The sequence below is a fragment of the Lampetra fluviatilis genome, chromosome 3 (assembly GCF_964198595.1).
Source record: "Lampetra fluviatilis chromosome 3, kcLamFluv1.1, whole genome shotgun sequence".
Lineage (NCBI taxonomy): Eukaryota > Metazoa > Chordata > Hyperoartia > Petromyzontiformes > Petromyzontidae > Lampetra > Lampetra fluviatilis.
The window spans coordinates 27,032,497-27,038,496 of record NC_136277.1 but is presented as its reverse complement, the minus strand read 5'-3'; positions in this window follow the sequence as shown (position 1 = coordinate 27,038,496).

The window sequence follows — 6,000 nt, the reverse complement described above, 5'->3', positions numbered from 1 at the left end:
ATGGAGTGCAATGAATTCCCCAAGAAGCTCACTAGTAAGCGGCTTGGAACAGCTTTGTCGCAGTGGTTCGTGGCTTCCTGTGCAATTACAAGGTCGAAAACTATGTGGAGCTGGTTGAGACTGATGAAGAACTACGGCACAATTGTATATAGGGTGTCTCTCAAAGTCCACATCCTTGATGCTCATTTTAATAAATTCAAGGAGAACATGAGAGCATACTCGGAGGAGCAAGGCGAGCGCTTCCACCAGGATATACTGGAATTTGCACGCCGCTACCAAAGACAGTACAGTATAACGAGAAAATGATGGGAGACTACATTTGAGGGATGATTCGTGATAGTGATTTACAATATAATCGTAAATCTCGAAAAACTACTCACTTCTAAATCTTTTGTAGTAATTTTTGTATTACTTTAGTATAAATACATGTTAATTCTGATTCATATGTTGTTGTTTTCTGACTTTATGTAAACGAAAATACACAAATTCGCCCGCTTTCCCATTGAAAATAGGTACATTTCTAAATATCACTGTCCTGGTCACAAAAGCCAAGTTTGTGGGGAATAATAGCCATTTTCTATACTTTTTAGGCATAAGCAATTTCGAAATAACACTTACTACCCAGGAACAAAAACTGTGTTACATCGTGCTATTGCTCGGTGGAGCGCTTACCAACCCCAATGACACAAGCGCCGGGGTGACGTCACCGCCTCTTAGTGGCGAACGGCGGTTCTTGCTTTCGCTGTTGTGAGTATTCTACCCCCATCTCGTTCAAATCGTCTGGTCGGCGTGGACGAGTAGGCCAAATACCCTGTAGAGGGGCACTCTAGAGCTTTCTCTCTATTCGGAGGGCCTTCTGCTAGCAGCAGTGCGAGCTAGTTAAATGTAGTGAAGTGCTGCACCTTCGCTATATGAATACGCACTCTTCATGTGTATTCATAGTAAAATATACGCACAAGTATGAACCCATTAAATTCATTTTGCAAGACATGAATTCCAGAAAATGGTAGCGTAGGCATTTTCATCCAATTATTTACTCAGCTATTTACAAGTGCGCAGTCGTCGCGGGTTCTGATTATGTTGGCTTAAAAAAATCACACGTGGACTAGTTTCTTCAAGCTGTCATGCATATTTGATGACTGAGTAATATATCGTGGAAATTGAATAATTTAATGGATTTCATAAAGTTTGCAGAGTAGAACAAAAAAAACTTTGATTGTGGTGGTATAGTGGCAGTGTAGAGAGTAGCACTTAAATATTCACTGATAAACACGTTAACCCAAGATTAATGGTCAATATGTCCTGCCTCATTTCACCAATGCGTGGGTGTCCGCGGTTGTGACGCACGCCTCTCCGATGCGTTTTCGGGTTGCAATGCAGCACAATCCGAAAAGGCTTCGGAGAGTGATGCCTCATTCTGTTGTGCTGTTCTGAAGAGGAGAGCTCTTAAAGGTACAACTGAGTGTGAAGAGAAGAATTTTACAAAGCCTTGTGGGCTGCTCACTTCAATTAATATTTTGCACAGTATACGCACAGGCACTCAATTAAGAGGTAACACATTCACAACGGACATATAATTGTGCGTTTATGTAAGGCTTTACAAACAATTCAAATGTAAATTTCGATTTAAAGCTTTAGTGACTGCAGGGATTCATCTTCTTGGTTCTTTCGGTAAAGTCACGTAGAAGGGAAGTAATAAAATAATAAAAATAAAACATAATAAAATAATTCTCACGACGTTTCGGCCACAACGCAAGCAGCCGTCCTCAGGTGAAGACCAGGTCTGTCGGGGAGACAGACCTGGTCTTCACCTGAGGACGGCTTCACCTGAGGACGGCTTCACCTGAGGACGGCTGCTTGCGTTGTGGCCGAAACGTCGTGAGAATTATTTTATTATGTTTTATTTTTATTATTTTATTACTTCCCTTCTACGTGACGTTACCGAAAGAACCAAGAAGATGAATTCAAATGTACATTAAATACATGGTTTTAACAAAAAAAACTCATGGTTTCTTCCGATAGAACATTGTGTGGGTATCAATTGGAGAAGATAAAAAAAATCACTGAAAATATCCCAGAGCATTTATTTCCGCTTGAACCAGTTTCGCCCTTTCTGGGTCTCATCAGCAGTCAGGCCTTGTAAACGGACCCTGTTGCGATGCCAGATGTTATAAGGCAGGAACAATCCGTTGACGCTATGGGTCACGTGAGCCCAAAGTAAATACTGTCCACTAAAACGACTTTGGAGGTTGGGGGTGTCCAGCTAGGTCAGAGGTCGGCGACCTGTGGCTCTGGAGTCCCCATGCAGCTCTTTAAGGACCGCTTCGTGACATTATTTAAGGACCACCGTCTCGTAATCACACGCATTGCGGCTCTTGAAATATTGATTTGAAGCTCACGTAACTGCAGGAATCCATACTCTTTGGTTCTTTCGGTAAAGTCACGTAGGTATAAAATGAAATAGATCACGACGTTTCGGGCGCAACACAAGCGTCCGTCACCATGCTTGTGTTGCGCCCGAAACGTCTGAATTCTATTTTATTTTATGGCTCTTAAAATATTGAGTTTCTTACTGAATTCGAAAAAATATGGCTCTTCTTATTTTGGTTGCCGACCCCTGTGCTAGATAATGCTTCCCGGTGGTTATTGGTTAAATTATTGATAAGATCCGTGAAACTCACCCCTAACTGTGCCACAGATAAGATGAGTTCTGTTGCACTGGCATTGTGTCAAATGTATGCTACTGACTCTGTTCGGAGCCTCAGAAGCATTATCAGCATCTGTCACCTTGTCGAAGAAACTAGAAAACACCACGAATTTGTTTGTTTGCTCTAAAACGTCACGGGTGTCTCTTAGACATTTGTAAAACTGTTTGGGGGTGTCTGAAGACATCCGTGACACCCATAGATTAAAAAAGGTAATGTATGCTCCTCGGGAGCACGGTGGGTAACAAAAGAAAGGAGACAAGAGTCTATATCGACGTACTTTGAAGCTATTTTGAGCTCTGGTGCAAACCACACGAGGTGACCATACCGGGTAAGTTGTGCTCGTAATTTTGTGGAATGCAAAACCTGCCGAGCAGCTGGCTCTATGCTGCCACCCAGGACTGATGGGCAAACGAGAAAATAAAAGCGGAGCTCTCTCCCAACTGCTTAAGTTTGTGTGGCGGAAGAGAACAGGACCTTTACCCACAGCCATTACTCCCAGCAGCGTGATATGACCTCAACGAAACCAAAGAGGCTGTTTTAATTGCTATGGTTCCCCCTCAGCGCCAAGGGTTTATATTTGTAAACGTTTAAACATGTTATTTTTGGTAAAGTTTCGTTTTTTACAATAATTATATTTTTTACATAGCATCATTCGGGCAAAGTACATCTTAAAACGTTTAACATTTTGACCCACTACGCAAGCATCATTAAAAAATATACGACAATCCCACTCGATAGACAAAATAAAAATTCCATGGAATGATAACCTGCCCAGCATCATGTCCGATGTTTTGCTCCAAGTGCTGTGGAGAGCTTCTTTAGCAACGCACAACTGCAAAAACCCTACACAGTCGGAAAGCATCACGTTATTATGGTTCATTGTACTGTAATAATATTGTTGGCCTCAGTTATGATGAAGGACACAACACATGCTGAACAATCATCAGTGTGTGTTATATATTATATTTACAAAAGCATTAACGGCAAGTGATAATGTATTGTTACATGTATTTAATGCATTGTCAGTAATGGTTTGGGAAGTAAAAATTAAGCAATATTTATTTCCTCAATGTATAACAAATTTCAATTACACAACACTTTCAACGAGATTGAAATACCGTAGTGCAAGTTTTTATTTGTATATTTCCAACGAAATTTAAATAAAAATCCAGCATTTGCAAGACACATTAGGTTATAATAAATAGAATTAATCATTCACAGGTATTTCACAATCCACTGCTGGATGAAGGGCTCCCCACGTTGTTGCTGGTCATGGGGGGTTCATACTGAGCAATATAGGGTCATAACTGATTCAGATATAACGTGCTGCTGATATGAGCCCTAATTGGAAATTAACGCAGGGCGCCAGGTGTATGGCACAGTGCTAACTACTGTGCCACCACTCCACATCCAGGTTTATATATTAATTGTAAAACATTTATCGAGAAAAATGTATATAAATCGAGAATAAATTGCCAATATTTCACCATGTAACAATAAAATATACGCGCTGTATATGCATAACTAAACCACTATCAATTCAGTGCCTTGAAAACATGAAAAACGTGTATGGATGAGAACACAGTCTCACGCCTTTAAATGTAATGAAGTCCTGTCAACCACAATTAATATCATATGCTTTCAGTACTAAATTACCCACGTGCCGAGCACCAATTGGGTGTCAGACACTGTCAACACATCTCAATTTCAATCCATTAGGTAATAAAATTGGCCTCGGTTGACCGTCTGTAACGCAGGCTAAACTGAAGGGAATTCATAAACTGAATTCCTGGCATACGTTCTACCATTCATGTCATCGAATCTGTCGCTCCGACACTGAGTTACAGCCTTCAGCTTTCAGCCGCTCTGTGACCCACAGCTAACTGACCGTGCAAACATTTTCCGTTAATGATTTTAAATGAACCATACGTTGAGAAAGCAATTAGCTTAATATTTATATTCTACACTGCATTTTTTTCCAGCTTTAAACACATTTCAGCTGACACTGTTGAGCGATTCTAATTGACTATATCGCAGTTTGGTTCAGAACAAACTTACAAACAACGCTGTGAATATATAGCTGCACTCTAAAATGTTAACATTGCATGCTAGTGCGTACAAGAAACTAATGTTATGGTAAATGAACAGGACCAGTGGTCGGCATGACACGAGGGAGGTTGGTTTCCTCGTTGAAGAACAATTATGCAGTCAGGATTATTAAACCAAAAACTCCACTTATTAATAATGGGAGAATCAGCCAGAACATGCGGCCCCATTAAAAAAAAAAAGATTTCATTCTACGGAACACAGTTTTCACATCACCATTCTTAAACGCAACGAGTTTTCCATTGGTTTATATCACAATATTGAATAAAGGAACGATTCGTAGCACCGTCAACCCTCTGTTTTGAAGCCCCTTGCCACGCAGTGTGAGGTTGTCTGACACAGGGCCGGGTTACGGTTCTTGTAGACCCTAGGCACTTCTGTTTCGTAGACCTTCAGCGATAACTTTCTTCAGTTGGTACTGCTACCGCCCCTGTCACTCGGTTTGATTCACGTGGACTTCGTGCAGCCGCTGGACAGATGTCGTTACCGACACGTTCATTATTTAGTCTGTGCCCTAATTCAATGGGAGCGCGCTGTGTGCCGCAGATAAGCAGATTTAAATTGAAATGATTGCGGGGGAGAAAAAAATAAGGAAAGCCTAAAATATTACAAGCGGACATTTATTCAACAACTCTGTTTTTTACTACGATTATCATATCGGATAACGCAGCTTTAAAAAGATGCCGTTCATTTTCATATACAAAAAAAAACACTATTTTTTTCCCGTTTTCGTAGGCCCTAGGCACAATGCCGCCTGTACCTATTGGATAATAATATTGGATCAAGGCCGTAATTTTAATATTTATTCAGGGGGACACATCTCCCTCAATATTCAAATATGCTCAAAATGTCCCCCCCAATATATTGCTCTAAAAATGTTTGCTATGCTATATAAATAAAAACAACAATTTGCTAAACCTTGGCCACAATATCTGGACTTGCCTTCATATAAATCAATGCATAGATTTCTGTTTATATGATCGTGGTTATGGTTGTACTTTATTAATCCCTAATCTCTGCCATTACATACAATGCAAAAAAGAAATGATAAAAAAGTTAAAACAGAGCAATATAATACAACACACTATTAGACATTATTGTAAAAAATACATTAAAAGTCCATCCCATGTGTTTTAATATTTTAGGCAGGAAATGAGTTTTCAATTTTAGATATTTTTTTTGGGTT